Source organism: Accipiter gentilis, chromosome 10, assembly GCF_929443795.1.
Source record: "Accipiter gentilis chromosome 10, bAccGen1.1, whole genome shotgun sequence".
In the NCBI taxonomy this organism is placed as follows: Eukaryota; Metazoa; Chordata; class Aves; order Accipitriformes; family Accipitridae; genus Astur; species Astur gentilis.
In genome coordinates, this window is record NC_064889.1 from 12,849,389 (window position 1) to 12,866,347 (window position 16,959).

Sequence of the window (16,959 nt, forward strand, 5' to 3'; positions counted from 1 at the left end):
ATGCAGCCACCTCGCTTAGTGCCATTGGCTGCAAAGGAGGCGCGGAGACGGGCGGGCTCCGCCGAGGGGAGGAGGCAGCGGGGGCGCGGCGGGGGAACGGTTTCTCCCCCGAGCTCGTTACACAAGTTCGCCTGGCGGCCGGCTGCCTCCCCCCACGCCCCACCGCCCCTCCCGGTTTGGCCGCGGCCTCCGGCTGGATCCCGCGGCCGGGACCCGCGGGCTCGAGGCCGCTCCTCCGGCAGCGCCCGGGGGCGCGGCGGGGGCCGGGGGGCCGGTCCCCGGCGCCGGCTGCCATCGCGGCTCCCCTTTCTTTCCTCGGCCTCTCCCCGCTTCTCTGGCCGGCGTCCGCCCCGACAGCCGGTCGCCGCGCCGGCTCCCCCTCCCCGGCGACCCCCTTCCCCCAAAAGGAGCCGTTAGAACGGCGGCGGCCGGCGGGGGAGCGTCAGTTCTCCTCGGGCATCGCTGCTGCCTGTTGGCCCGTTATTCGCAGGCTCAGGGCGACGGCGCCGTGTCTGGTAAACGAAGACTCTCTTAGAAGGCCGCGCCGAACTCTCGAGTCTGAGGACTCCGTAGCTTGCTTGGACTCTGCGGGCTTTGCTTGGGTCCTGCAGGCTACTACCGTCCTGAGCCGTCCCTTCGCTCAGACGGCTGAGGCCACTTGTTCAGCTCTGAGGTTAGGTAGGTCTTTCCTTCCCTCTGCTTTTGCTCCTTTCTACTTCGTCTCGCTCTCCTAGGCCAAAGACCACTTGAATCCTGGCACAAAAAGCCCGGGAAAGGGGTAGTAAGAATGCTTTTCTAACCGGGAACCAAATGTCATCCTAAACCAGACCTCATCGATCTAACCGATCCGTAGATACGTCACGTCCTAAAAACCAGCCAGCGCCTTGAACGCTTATCTGTGGATTGCTGCTGCAGTCTCAGGCCAGAGGCTTATGCCTGTAGTGGGAGACCACAGATACCTCTTTACTCTGTAACTCCCCCCCCCCCCCCCCCCCCAATCAGACGGATCTTCGTTGCTGGAGAAAGCAGTGCGTGGCCACTGCTTTGAAGCTGCATATATGAAGTTACCGATTGTCATCAGACTGCCCAATGCTCTTGACAAATGTGAAGACTTTCTCTGCTAGTGTATAGTGTGACATCAAAAAAAAAAAAAAAGGAAAAGGGTTCTTTTTCAAACTCAAAGGGCCCTGTCAAATTCTTTTCAGTGATGGCTTATCCTGTGCCATGCTGAGTGTAAGACTAGAACTACAATAATAAAAATGAAGCCAGAGTTTGCCTTACATTCTAGGGTGAATCCTAGCGTGGTCCCCTGCCTTCAAATCAGGTTGGGCCTGAAGAGATAGAAGACCTCAAGCTTTCTGGCCCTGGAATGCACACATCGATGTGTTGAATTTAGACACAGAAATCTTCAACCGCTGGTGTGAAAAGTTGGTTGTTGAGTAATTTGTAATGTTGCTGTCATACCCTGGGCCTGTAGTGTTAAGGCGCTTTTGATTTTTATTCCATGGAAACAAGTTCTGACTTCTGCTTGTAATTGCTTTCATTAAATTTAAAATGACATTCCAAATAGTGCTGATTATAACCTGCTGATTAGACACGCTGATTATAAATTAGTATCATATAAGGAAGAACATCACAAATTTAAGTGATTCTAGGATTCTATTGTGAGGAGCCAGAGCAAAATCTGAATGCAGAAGATGTGGGGAATCTACAAGCATGATATAAACAATGTAGCAACAGAAGAATGCCAAGATTAAGTCATGAAAAATAATCCCAGACACCACACCAAGAACAGAATCTGAGAGCTAGAAAGAGTTTAATCTCTCTCTCTCTCTCTTTTTTTTTTTTTTTGTTGTTATTTGCATTTTACCAGCATAAATGCAACCTAAAAACCCCACCCTGATAAGAATATAACAGTTTAAGTCTAAAAGGAAGAGTAAGTTTGTATCTGAGTGCAATTAATTCAATTTCTGGACTGTCTTTAATTGCTTGAAACTCTAATGGTAACTTCTAACCTGGACAAATTCTGACTTTCTAATGACAATGACCGTAATCGCGTAAGCAAAACCCAAAATGTTTTTTTGCAGGGATGTGTGTTCAGTGGAACCCTTCCTGCTTCCCCAGTGGCAAAGGGCGCTGCCTCGCAGAGCGTGTTCTGGGTCATGTAATGAGCTCATACAATGCAGCTGTGTATGTGCTTCCAAGGTATTTTAGGCACTGGCCTTACCCTATTTTCTGTGGGGGCTTTTTTTTTCCTGAGTGCATAACCTATGCTATAATTGCAATTAAATGTTAAATGCTGAATAGTCACGCTACTACTGATCATAGTTCAGTTGGTGAAAGGACAGATTATTTTTCATGATCCTCTGAAACACAAGTCTTGGCATGGAATAGTTAAAATGAAAACGAAATCCCACTTATTTTAATTCTTGTCAATTTTTTTTTGATCCTTGTATAACCGCACTAATAAATATTATGATGGAAATGGTATAACTTAATACTGTATTGCGTCAGACTTGCGATATATACATTGGGCATTCTCATTACTATGCTGTAATTGCTTTCTATTCCACAGTAAATGCTGTTTCAAGATTACTTTCCCTCTTTATTTCTGCTAACTGTAAAGCAGTTATTAAAGTTTTCAGCTGTAACAGAATGAGCATATTGTTTCATTTCAAAACATATGGTTAGAATTCAGCTTTTTTCCTTTTTAATGTTCCCTGCCCAGCAGAGTCCAGCACTTGGTTTAACATGTGACCTGGAAAATTCCATATGCTTAGAGTTCTGAACTTCATAGTTTCCACTCGTTACAATACTGGTGCAGAGAAAAGCACAAAGGGTTTATTAACAGCAATATATGTACTAGCTAGATGCATGTTAAATGAAGCTCCACATGGAGAAAGTTGATATTTCATGACTTATTTATTTTTTGCCTTTAGTACAAATGGTGCAATTACATATTCATTGTTATAAGCTAAAGCTCTGTGACTGTTTCCTTTATTACTAGGGTAGACCTAAAGATCGTTGGGATATTTAGAAACTGGAATGTTTTTTCTCAAGGCTCAGTTAATACATTTGCCTGCAAATCTCTACAAATACGACTTACCAGGGGAGCTGGTAACACAGCCAATTGGAACTGCCCCATGTGTGGCGTTTATTCCCAGTTATACGATGCTGTCTGTAGCGGCTACATCGCTCTATGGCTCCTCCATTCACATTTCAGCTGCATCTGGTCTTGATCTTCGTTCCATATGGAACTTATCTGAAATCCTCCTCTGCCTACTCGTTGTATCTGAGTGCTGGAGATCTGCCTGTGAGAGCTTTTAGGATTCATGCTTTTTCACTGTTCTATCTCCAAATCATGCTGGCATGTTCGCACAAGTACAATTTCTTCATATTCTAAATGCCTAAGTAGCCTGGCTACCGTAGCATCTACGTCTAGTATATTTATCCTTACAGGACTATTGTGAAATAAGGGTAATAGTATTTCTCTCATTCAGAGAGAAGGAAGTGAGGTACTGAGAAGCTGTGATTTAAAGTCAAATGTGGAGCACAGTCTTTCACCTATATCTCTTGAGCCGTACCTGAACTGTTAGGTTATCCATTTCTGCTAAATAAAAGATTGGCAAGCTGCCTCTGTGCTTTACTACTCAAGCTTTCTTCCTTCAAATTGAGCCTTAAAACCTATCCCAGGAAGCAGGATCTCTTTCCTTTCCATTATTAAATCTAACAGAACGCCCTCTGCACTACCATCTTTGTGTTTCACTTGTCTGTTTTAGACTGTAAAAACAGGTGGGTAGGTTTACATCATCTTTTTGGGTTCTAAATATAAAAATGTAAGGTTATATTTTCTTCTCACAAATAATTTCTTAACATTATTTAAAGAGGGTCTAGCCTAGGATGTTCTGTTTCTAATGCTGTTGCCTAATATTTTGCTTCACAGTGTATGATATTATGTCTTTCATATCCAAGCGCGATTGCTACTGAATGTATTAAACAGAGAAGCATTTCCCACAGGCTGATATATTCATGAAATGTACTGTAGCAGGTTTCAGATTTTTTTTCCCCCCAATTTCTTTGTGGCATCAGTGTATGTGTATATATTTCATGAAGAAACCTATCTGCACCATTATTGGCAAAGGCTGAATAACCAGTGTCAAGGATCAGTCGATTCTCTGTCAACAACTTTGTTGTGCCAGGAACTTAGATTCGTACTGATGTCTGGAAGCTAGTCAGTGTGCGTGTACACATGTATGTTTTGCATGCATTTGTATAATCGTTGTATAATGCATCTATTGGTGGTCTGCAAACGCTCGTCATATTTGATTTAGAATTCAAATAATCAACAAGGTGTCTGCATTACTTCAGTACTTACTCATGTGCCAGTAGATATTCAAACACCTAGATTTTTGTAATGTCCGATTTAGGCAGTGCATGGAGATCCTATGTTGGAGGGATAAATAAGGAAGAGTGCAGTATTTTCTGCCTGCCCCCGCCCCCCCCCTCCCTTTTTTTTTTAAAGTTACCATAAGAGATGTAGGGCATCAGTTCTGAATACCTACCATAGTATGGACATATTTTTAGCCATTGAACTTGCTGAGTTATGTTCTGCCTTTGTCTGATGTTGACTTTTCTTAAAGAAGAGCTGAGGAAGCAGTCACAGACTGAGACTGCAGCCTGGTACTAGTACTAACCTATGCTGTGATGTTTTTGGAATATCACATTTAAAGCTAGGACTGAAATTTAGCTTCAGTCGGCTCAATGCCTTGTAAGGGGCTTTTATGATATTTTAATCCCAAAGGAAATAAAGTAGAATAGAAAAATATTGTACTCCAGTGCAACTTACGTTGCGTGGAACTGCGTTACTCTTGGTACATTATCAGAAGGATAATTTTGTCAGAAATTGATATTTTCACCTGCTTAAGTAGGCTGGGACTGTGGGTTGACTAGCACAGGAAAAGTTTAATAACAGTAAGTAAATAGTCTGATCCAAATTCTGACTGCTCATACTAAGAAAGGAAGAAGGAACAATAAATATATTTTCCCTTGATCTGATGCAACACTGAACAAAGACAACAACTTCTAAAGAAGGAGCAGTTAAATTGGGAGGCAAGCTTGCTAACATCTATGCTTGCAGATACAGGAAAACAGCACAGCCAGAGTCGTGCCCCCTTTTTGTGTGTGTGGTGGGGTTTGGGTTTTTTTTGTGTGTCCCTAAAGCAGTAACTTGTCCTGTTTCCTCTTACCTTATAGAAAGAAGACTCCTATAAGAACTGGATGGCATAAACATTCACGTCCATTTTTTGGCCAGGAGGATGTTACTACTTTTCTGTTCACTTAGAGTAGGATTTTGCTTGTAGAATAAGGTTTTCTATATTAAAGTGTAATTTAAATTGCCTGCGCATTTCATAGTTTTGTACTACTATAGTGATATTTGCTTTTATTTTTTTAAAGGTACTTTACCATTCTTTTGTGGGATGATGATTTGTCCTGTGCTTATAAGGATGCCTATGTTGCAACTTCTGTATGCAATTTGTTGTAGACTGGCAAGCTCTTGCACTCACAACCTTGCATTCTAAGCAATTAAAGAAATGAAAGCTACCTTCCCAAATTGAAAATGCACCTGTTAATTCTGTTGGCGGAAAATGTTTTCTGAGGAAATCCGATGTGGAAATTTTGTCAGTTAGGCCGTGACCCTCACTTGTTTTTATGAGCAGGCAGTTTCGGCATTGTTACTTTAAAGCCCTGATAAACTGGATACTTAATGGTAATTTTAAATTTCATTACAGCTGGGGTACTAATAATATTAAAGGATAAGACTGATTAGCCACAACATGAATTTTGTTTCTGCTTTCTTCTCGGGTTGGAAAAATAAACTTTAAAGAATTTTTCTCGAGGGAATCACTGTAAAATACAGGATTAAGCAGGGGATTGTTTCTGTTTTGTCCCCATTCTGATGGCGTCTAGAGGAAGCTAGGGGGACAGTTACTAGTCACAACCATTTACCTGTCTTCCGCTCTCTTTGGGAATCAGTTTTAGTTCTTGTGGTTGTCACTGCAGTTGTTTTAAAATATGTCACATTCCTTACTTTCTGTGTGTTATGCTCTTCGTTATGAGGGTTGATTATCTGATGGCTACACTTAAGCCTTTGATCATGTCTAAGATGCAAGTAAATTACAGTTAAACCAACAACAGATGCTGCTTGTTACTGAGCTGTGTTTCAGCAAGCTTTCAAACACTTTTCTGCTTCTAGTCTGGAAGATGGGTCATCCTTGTTTTCATCCCTGATTTCAAATTATGTGTAGGAGGATTCCACAACTTCATGATACTCTGAGAGAGCAGAGAAAATTTTGTTGCTAGGAAACTATGGAGGACCTATACTGTACTGTCTTTCCAGAATGTTTTATAGTTAACGTCAACTATTTTATTAACTTTTCTAATACTCCTCTTTATGCAAACATTCACTTTTTTTTCCTGTAGTCACGATATTTGTTACACACTTACAGAAGTGTACTAGAAAATACATTCTTTCTGTGGTTATTTCTGTATTGCTTTCTTCTACTCTTCAACACACAAAAAAACCAACTCACCAAAGATTTCGGATTATGTTGTGTATAGAAGTCTAGTATTTATTCATGTGATAACGTTGCCTAGACATCCTGAATTATTAGGATATGGTAGATCATGCTTTCCCACAAAAGATAAATGCTGAGATCCGTAGTTGCACATCTTACGTAGAAACTTAATAAGACTTTTCAAATTGGGTATTATCAGGAAAAGTCTTAAAGCATATGGTATTTTGCAGCTGACTAGGTCTGGCTGGTCCTTTATGCTGGATGCTGTGACTCCCATTTTACAGCCATAAGATGTATCTGCACATTGGGAGCAGTGACTGAATCAATGCTGTGGATTTTGGTCCAGGAGTGATGCACCTGTAACTGAAATAGCGATGCAACAGCTAAGAGCTTCTGCAAAAAAGTGTACCACCCTTTGGACTAAAGGGAGTCATAATCTCTGAGAGGCAGTATAGAGACAGAAAACAATTTTTTTGTGGAGCAATTCACTGACATCCACAGGCTTTGCTCAAATGGCAGAATGTTAATATACTCGTTTGTGGTTTCTGTAGAGCTTGATGTGATTTTTAGAACAGTACGGAAACATCATCTTCATCTGACAGTGCGTGGGCATTACTTCATGACCATTCCTGAGAGCATGGCAAAAGGCACTCTGCTACCCACCTATCTATAAAAAAACTAAATGTCATCAACCCAGACATAAAATTGCATTTTATGCGTAGTCTTAGGAACATGAAATGTAGGCAATTAGATTACAAGTAGTCCTACAACAGTCCCAATAAAAAGAATGAAATTACTTAGAAACTTGCTGTCCAGACCATTTTCAGGTGAATTATTTCTCTTGCACTCACTGAGAGACACGGAGTACCTGTAAATACAATATGTGAATGACTTGTGTTCAACTTGGACAATACAAATTTGTCTGTAGATAGGCAGATCTAGAGCCTTTACTTTTGTATGACTGAATGTTTGGATTATAGATCTTGGATCCTCTTTGCAGCTAAGGTAGCTGGAAGGGCTAGAGAATATATATAAAGACCTGTTTTAATACTGGTGGAGTTTTGAAGGAAACAGAAATGTAAAGGATGCTGTTAACTTTCCGTAGTCCTTCAGTGAGCTCTACAGACTACTTATCATTGGCAATCGCTAAGAGAGACCTATCACACTACAAGATGTGCCCTTCAAGCCAGGATTTTTTAAAATAAAGCCTCTCCTGCAATCTTGATGGCTGTGTGTTTTTAGGCAGAATCCTTTGTTCAGCTGGCAGCTCCTATTTTTTCATGAAAAGAAGAATTTATGGAAAAATTTGGATAAGACTCTTAGTCGTTCCATCTTCCCTCCACCCCCTGCACCCTCCTGCAGAGGATGTGTTTCTCTGTCTTTGCCTGAATAACTTCTAATACAACTAGCCAGTTTCAAAAAGTCAGAAGAGGAAAGCGTGCCTCAAAAATGAATCAGTTTCTACAAACTGTGAAAATTGTGTCTCCCTCCTTCACTCAGCAACCAAACTGGTGTCCCTGCTAAAGGAAAAGCAGGCAAAACTCATCTGTTGTTTGTTTGGCAGCAACTGGCTGGACAGTTGTCATGCATGAACTCAGATTTAGTTAGTGTATCACATGCTGTCACTTTGTTGGTAGAGCTTTTAGAAGGTAAATTGTAAATTACTGTGGTGTGGGGAAGAAAATAGGAGTGACTTAAGTGCTGAAGGTTCTGCATCTACAGGGAAGAAGGTATGTTAATTTCTGCCCATGTGGAACAGCATATTTGAAAGTGGAATTACAGTTGTATTAGTGCCGAAAATCACTGTTGTGACTCACCATGAACCATCCTGGTTTTATTCTGACAGGAGGCAGTTGGTTGAAAAAAACCCATACCAGAAGAAATCTATAATGATGAAAATTGTAATGAGATAAAATAGTAATATTCTTCAATCATTAAACTGGAGCGTCAGTCAGATCAGAAGAGTACAAAATGCAGCCACTCTAAAAATGGTGGTGAGTGTGACTAAGTAAAAATGTCTGATCTTTGAGGTTATTGATTTTTGTTGTTGTTTTTGGTTTATGTTTATAACTTGATGTTCTAAGCGGTACAAGATATCTGGGGCTCCTCAGTTCTGTAGAAGGGCCTGGTGTCAGCTGGAGTATGAAATTAATGATGCGAAGATCAGAAGAAAGGAGGATGGTCAGATTTTTCAAGGCAACATAGTATTAATTCAGCTGAAGCTTGAACTAGTGCAGATATCACAGAGGATGAAAATATTACGTTAATAGGCATATTCTGTGGCATATTTACCTAATGGCAATTTATGGTATACTTTCAAGCCTTGCTATGTAAGATTTAAAAAGGCAAGCAGAAACTACTTAGGTTTTTTTGAGGATTGTTTTTTTGTATATCTTGTAAAAAATGGTAGTGTTCATGAACTGTAGTGAGAAATTATGATAAGGTTACTTCTTGAAGATAAATGAATTCTGAAAGTGTAGAAGACTTTGAAAGGCAAATGTAAAGTCTGTGCTTTAACGTGGCTTGAATATGAAAAAATATACATTTTTATCAAACTGTAAAGCAAACCTTTAGAGCCTTTCAGCATCCAGTGAATCATTTTGTGGGTGAAATTCTGGTATGTAAAGTCGATGGACATTTGAGAGTTCGGTAAGGCCTCCATTTCATTTCAGAGGTATAAAAGTGACATAAAGATGACTTCATGTTGTCTAAGCAAGACTGCCGAAGTCCTTTTCCTCACGCTTCACGTGTTATTCTGTGGGAGGACTGGGAGAGATGGTCTTGTAGTTTTCATGGATCTAATCAGCTGAGATAAGAAGAAATGGTCTGCTGGGTCACATAATCACATTGTCATCAAGGTCAGCGGTGGTAAAGCAATAGGGAAGATCTTAAAACAAGACTTGCAGGGAATTTGCTTGATATCAAGGCTCCTTTGAGTATAGAACTTTTATCGCAAAGCCCTCAGTCTGGGAGAAACGCTGCACTCCCTTGCATTGGCCCCTTCTTTGCAGTTATCAGGCTTACAAATACTGGAGGAGCAGGCAGATTGAGTTGTCTGCATGTGGAATTTACTGCACTACGCTCCCAGTGCATTTTGCACAATGGTGTAGCTGGGAGGGCAGGACACCAAGTCAATCTCAACTCATCTGCACGTGTCCATGGCAGAGCACATCCTAGGGAATGGTATTTGGTTAAAACTCTATGAGTTCTCAGAGCTTCAGTAGGTGAGACTGCTCTTGGGAGGCAGGTATTAGACTAGGACAAGTATGGTAAGACTAGTATTTACTTATGACAGTAGGAAAATAACATCAGCTGTATTGACCACACACTTGGACAGAGAAATCTTGACTGCTGAATCTTTCTTGGAGAATTGTCTTCTCCTACTGATGTCTGTGTGGGATGGGGAAAGAAGAGAAACGTTTGTTTCTCTGCTGCTACAAGTGTTTGTATGAGGGAGGTGAAGAGATCACGCTTATTGTTTCTGCTGCTTCAGAAAAAAGAAATCCTAATGTGCTTCCTGAAGGGAAGGAAAAATACCATGAATTTCTGGCTTTCACCACTGCTCCGCGCCGAGAACCTAGAATAGAGAGTAGGACTTCAGGACAAAGCTTGCAGTAGGGAAACTTAACACTGATATGCTTGAAGTCTCAAACTGCTTTCATTGCATGATGGACTCCCTTTACTCTTTCACTGCTTTATTTGTGAAAAATGTACAAAGAAAAGGACCTGGAAGAAACAAGATTATACAATGTGTAATACAGCGGTGCTGCGTTTAACTAGTGTAACGCTTATGGCTGCCCATCCGTCTGAACAGGCTGTAATAGAAGTACTTAGGATCGTAGGATAGTACGGATAGGAAGGCATCTCAGGAGGTTAACCAGTCAACCCTCCTGCTCAAAGCAGCACTCTGCCAAAGGTTTGTCTTTGTAAAAGACACAGGCTGTAACATTTGTCAGTGGGGCGTGTTCTCTCTTAGCTTGTTACGCACTTGTAAAATAAATAAATAAAAATTTAAAAAATGAGACCAGAAATTGTAGGCAGGGGAGAATCAGATCCATTATCTGCAAGGCAATTTTGAGTAAAAAAAATGACAACCTAGCCATTACTGTAACAACTGTTTCTACCAAGCGTCTTTCAGATTAAAATGACAATGCCTAGTGGATTTGAAAAGAATGCCAAGTAAAGATCCCGTCACAGGAGGGGCTGAGCGTATCCCATTTTCAGGCAAGCAGGTGGAAGTGGAAGTTCAGCATCTCACAGGTAGCACTGAGCCCCACAAAGGAATCGGACCCTGATAGGGGAACTGAGTGCTGGTGTGAAGGGTGCTGGTGTGGGACGATTTGATCAGCAGCCTGTGGAGCAAAACCTGAAGAGGAGACAGCACTATGTGTTTCAGGATGTGAGAATCCGAGCTCTCTTTCTCTGTGCGTGGCTAAGAAACCCAGTTCATTACTGAGAACAAAAGTAAACCAACAGATTTCGGATAGTGTCCATGGGGTGGTTATATAACAACACTTTCAGCTCTGTATGAACAGTTACAATGAGTAGCAAGCTGAGTCACTGCAGAGTGACAGTCATCATGGATATCACAAGCCCAAGGGCAGATCAACTGCTGCAGCAGGTGTTATAATGAAAGAATTTGAAGAATGATAGAAAGCCATCATAAAGTCTACAAACTGAAATGCTGCAGGAGAGCATGCTGTTTCATTAGATAAAGAAATGAGATAAGATTCCCACCATTTTGAAGGACAATGAACTGTGACCGTACCCCATCATTAACAAGAAATCATGCACAACAAACACCAATCCGATTAATGAGACTACATCTCCTTAAACAGTGTTCAGAGCTTTGTTAAAGTCAGCCAGGTACCACGAAGTTCTAACAGAGTACTGAGAGTTTCAGGACAAGGATCTAAAGTAGCTAGTAGCCGATGTCATTCTGGAGATACCAATGTCTTCTCTGGGGTAAAACGGAGCCTGGCAACTCATGTTTTTTACTGAAGGACAGTATTCTTTGTTCTAACGAGTTCTAGGAGTTTAAGAGTCCTAACGGGCAGTGTTTAACACTGTGAAGGAGGTATGGAGCCTGTGGTCTTGCTTGTGTCATCTCACAGCATCATACAGTAGGAATGAGGACTGATTCAAAGAGTCACAGCTGAGGCACCATTGCAATCAAGTTTTGATGTGAGCTACTAGAACTGTTAGGGGAGGTGATCCTTAGTTAACTGATGATGTAACTTTAAAAATTTTCAAAGTTAAGGATAGGTTTAAGAGGTAGAAATGAAATATAAGAAGTACAAGGATATATACAATTAGCACTGCGGAGCATATAGTATCACACTGAACACTAGCCAAGCCTACTTTGGGATAAGAGTTTTAGAAAGGGACTTTTGTTTAAAGCAAGATGCTCTTGATATTGAAAAATACTCTATGAAACCTTACAAGGCATTGAACAAAGCATACGTGGGTTGGATTTAAGCAGCCCATTTGTTGTCTCCCTCTCACATGCTATGATAAAATGAATCCTGAAATACCTTGTGTAATGACTCATCTGATGTTAAGATGCGTCAGTGTTCATAAACAATGCTGTTCATCTTCTGTGTGTATGTGCATGTGTAAGAGGTGTAGGTGGAAGCTGAAGTTTTAGTTGTGATGACTCAGCCTTTATTCACCATTTCTCTTATTTCGGATTTATGAAGAAATTCTCTTCTTTCCTGTGCACTTAGGTGAAGTTCCAGCGTTCAGTGAGGAATGCAATATGTTTGTTTCCTGGAACAATCCTGAGATTTTTATGTCTCAGATATTTGACTGTTAAAAATTCAACCTCCTGTTGCAGGCAGTGATCTGGGTTTTTTGGCCCTCATTTCTTTGCTCCCTTTCTTGGTAATCTGCTCAAGTTAATGGGGAATTTCTACCTACCCTCTTTCTCTGTCAGATTTTACGTGCCATTACTACAGTGCTTTTGTAGGTAAAGCTTATTAAGGGAAAAATGCCTCCTACAAATTTCATTCTCAAAGTAAGTATTCTCATTTTGTTATCTTGCCAGACTATTTGATAAGCTAGTGACCAATTAGGATAAAATGCAGAATGTTTATGCAAAAATTATAGGTAAAGGAACAAATAGTTTTGACAGTGATTTAGGTCTTGATTGGTAAATAGGTGAAACAGTCTATTCAACTTTCTTATTAGGATTTGTGTCGTTATAAATTTTAGATTCCGTAATTTGTATAATCTATTAGCTGCTAAAACCTTCTTGAATAAAGTATGAAAAAGGTGACTTGTCTTTTAATAGGACTAAGTTCCCACTGAAAGTTCCCACTTAAATTTTGCTTTAGTAGTTACTTGCAAGCCGCATACACTATGTGTAGCCAGCAGATGGAGGGCTCTACTAGCTGCTTAAAATTGTACTTGTCTGGTTATGGATGCAGACACATTACAAACTGTCTGAAGGCTGTCACGGTTTTGGTGCTTCATATTTCTTACAAAGTAAGAACCTATGTTTTAAAAGAGGGATGCTATTATAATTATTTGAACTATCTTTTCTTCACAATGATTTATAGCTCCACTGGTGACTTTTAAACCTTTGTGGATGATGATGGCACTTAGAAACCAGGTGACTATTGCAAAGCCAGGACATACACATACATAAATATATATATATGCGGGAGCGGGGGGAGGTTGACTGTGTTTCTTTCCAACATGATAAAACCTGAAAGGTCCATAATTGAAACGTACTTGCCCGTCTTGATACACTGCAATGATACGTGGGCTTTCTGTTTCCTTTTTTGGTAAATGTTGACCAGTGTAATTCGCCACGTTAAATGAGTTTGTTGGTTTGGTTTTTTTTTTTTTTATACAGTGTATCAGGATATGGCTTGGTAACAGAGCTAAGCTGGCCTCATGTCACTTGAAAAGGGCAGGCCTGCTTCTCCTGTCCTCTCCCCTCCTTCTCTGTAAATGCTGGCACTCTACTTTTACCACGATTGTCACAGTGCTGTCCAACTTACCTGCCGTCTCCCCCCAAGAGCCAGTAAAGGGAGTTAAACTGGCAGAAAAATAGCTTGCCAAAATAGAATTGAATAGGTTTCTAGTGATTTAGTTCCCTGAAAAATTTAACCTGAAATCACACAAGTGTCAGTGAGAAAGGGGCAAGCATTTGTGATCAGGGTAAGGAAAAAGCAAGCAGGGCATCCTGATTTAGTTTTCTACATGCATAAAAGGCGCCATCAGTATAGCTCAGAATTAATGATAGTTTATGAGGTCGCAGGAGCAATATAAATACATAAATAACACCAGTCGTTGAAGTTCTTCTATAGTGAAGGGTAACTGTTGACTTCAGACTTTGTTCTGGAACTTCTCAAGAACATCATTACACCTGGTCAAATGGATACAATGCTTGTTGACATGGTAATCCCTTCTTTTAAAGCATCGTCAGCCTGGGACTTTCTCTTATATCTTTGTTATCTGTGTGCTCCTTGAGTGGCTAAAGCAACTTCAGCACAAAAGCTTATGGAAACTGTGGCAGCCCGAGCAGTGACGGTGGCCGAGAGGAAAGAGGCAGTTGTGCCAGGTGGTGTTGGTATGCGAATCGAGCAAGGCTGCCATTTTCTTTGCCAATTTCCACTTTGTTCTGACCTCTTGCGCTTCAGAGAATAGGGGCAGTGGCAACAGAAGCAAGCTGTGTGTGATCCCCCGCCCCCCCCCCCAAGTTTTCCCCTTGTTCCCTCCACAATGGGTCTGCTGGACCATCTCCCTCTGTTTCTTTTTAGCTGGTCAGCCAACCCAGCATGACTTTTCCCTGGCTGCCTACCATCTGCCTGTAGGCTCTCTTCTCCTTTTGTTCCTCTTTAAAAGCTCACTCCTGTGAGGCACTGAGAGTCTGCAGTCCAATGCTAAGCATGCACGTTTCCTACCGATGCTTGGGACAAATGATTGCTCGGAATCAAATAAGAGAGTTAGCATCTAGAGACAAGGTATCATGACTTGTAAAAAGGACACACCAGCAATGGTAGCTCAGTTTGAGCCATGTTTTTCATAGCCTTGTAATGATGTCCTAATGAATATTTATCATTATTTGTGAGACCCTATTTTCAGCAGTCGGGTATTATAGTAACAGCTGACAAAATGTTCATTTTGGTTTGTAATGAAATTGTCTCTGTTTTAGCTGTTTATTATGATGGGGATGTCACTCCCATACCATTGTATCTGCCGTTGTAACACAGCTGGATTATTGGCAGGCTAGCAAGCTTAAAGGCATATCTGATTAGTTTGTTTCTTGTCCGGCTAAGGGTCTCTGAGTGGAAATGTTAACTCTTTGCACTGTGCATTTACCTTGTAGCTGAGGTGAACAAAGTCCAGTCAGGTTTGACAGGGGTTTTTTTTTAGCATAAGAGAATTCTTCCAAAACCTTCCAAGCTTTTGTTTTTAGTAGCAGTCACTAAAATAAAACTCCTTCAGTAAGAAGCAATACAAGAGAGTGTTCACTGATAAATTCAATTGAATTAGACTTTTAACAACTTTATATCAGTTGGACTAGACTATAATGTAAGTATTGCAGTAAGGAATGCTTGTTAGGTATGTGCCACAAGAAAGCTGTGTATGCTGTTCAGCAAAGCGTGATTTAGTAGTACTTTATTTTGAACAATAACCAAGCCCTTGGCTCGTGTGTCAGACTTTTGTGCTTCACCTTTCTTGCATCCTTGCTACACTGGACTGATCAATGCAGAGATGTTTGTGATGGAGAGGATTGGCACTCATCCTGTACACACGTGGTCCAAAGTTCTCAGTTGTCTCATACAATTCTTCCTTTAGCCTCCAACCATGGTATTAATTCAGTGAACTTAGGAGGCCTAGAATACATTCCCCAGTTATTTATTTGTTAAAAAATGTATTTGAATCAAATAAAAGCTTTAAATGTCTTTTGCTCCCTACATTTTAAAGCAACTTTCTATGTTTTCTTTTTTTCAATCATTTAAGTCTTAAAAAAAAAAAAAAAAAAAGTAAACTAATTTTGGGTAAATCTCTCTTACATCAAAATAAGTGTCCACAGAGAGTGTCCATTAGTAATAGGTATTGTACTTTAAAGCCATACTCGCTTTAAGCCAACATACTGCATTAGCTTTGCTGCTGCGTTTTTATCATATCTAACATAATAGTACAAAAGTATGTTTTTATCATTTGGGGAACTGCTGGTAGTGGCTTAAGGCTTTACAAAGCATAAAACAAAGCCCAACTCCTCTGCCAAAGGGTTGGCAATCTAATTCAGTGGAATATTGGCCAATTCTGCACTCAGTTTTCTGAAGAAAAAAACCCAAAAGAACCCCAAATTTTAAATGTAATGATGTCTTTTCTCCTGCAGTTATTCATTCTTTTGGCCTGAATATAAGATAAGAGTTTACTAGAAAGTAAAATCTGAAATAATATTGCTTGCCTTATTGCTCAGAGTGACAGTTATAGATGGCAAATGTTTTGTTGCCTGGTACCAAAGTTGTTTTAAAAAAGCACTGCTACTCATTGTTTTTTGGTGCCAGCCCAAAGTTCTGTTGGTGCCTAAGTTGGAATGAGCAGCAACAGTTCAGCACAACTGCTCGAAGCTTTTATCAAGTTTCCCTTAAAGAACACAATGGCTATTCTAGTAAAGATAGCAGCGGGAGCTTCTGGTGGAGCTGCTCCTGGAATTCAGGACCTGTTCAAAATACTGGTCTGGCAGAAAAGCGGGAAGATCGTGACCTAGGCTGTAGGTCCATAAAGCAGTTAAGAGCCTTCTAGCCCTCTCACTAACAGCTGTTGAAGTTCAGAGGCAAAGAAGAACTTGTAAAGAGCGGTGGCATACTGTGGGAGAAGGAAGCTGTAGGGCAGCACTGGAGGTAAGGGGTAGGTGGGGTGGTTGGGCAACTTTAACTGGAGCCTTAAGATCTCTCCTGTCAGAAGACCTGATGAGAGGTGACCCTCTGATGTAGCGGGCCACTGGATTTGGGCATCATGGGTACATGCAGCACTGTGCTCCGCCTGCCCCTCTGCAAGGATCCCAATTGTTCAGCAGATGACAAAAATAGGGTAACCAGCTAAACCTGGCAGTAGGGATCCGGGCACTGGAGCAGTGGTATATGAGCAGCAACCAGGGGATTGAGCTGTAGCATGAGCAACCAAGGAAGTGAGTAATACAGCATGAAGGAGACATCAAGGATGATTGTGGGAACATGCATGGTGGTGTAGTGGGGAAACAAAGATCAGGTTTGGAGCTAGAAAGAGGCTGAAGAAAGCAGGCTGGAGAGCAGGTTCCCTACAGCATGGCACATTTCCTGGTTTTAATGTACAGTTTGTTAGTTTCTTTTCAGGTCTAGAACATGGGATCACATTTGTATTCATGACCTCCTCATTATTA

At 41.0% G+C, this 16,959-nt stretch overlaps 1 protein-coding gene across 1 annotated transcript in view; it reads left to right on the forward strand.

The window, feature by feature from the left end:
- Positions 1-16,959, forward strand: part of AP4E1 (adaptor related protein complex 4 subunit epsilon 1) — a 320,304-nt gene that overhangs the window by 75,972 nt on the left and 227,373 nt on the right. The window lies entirely within an intron of this gene.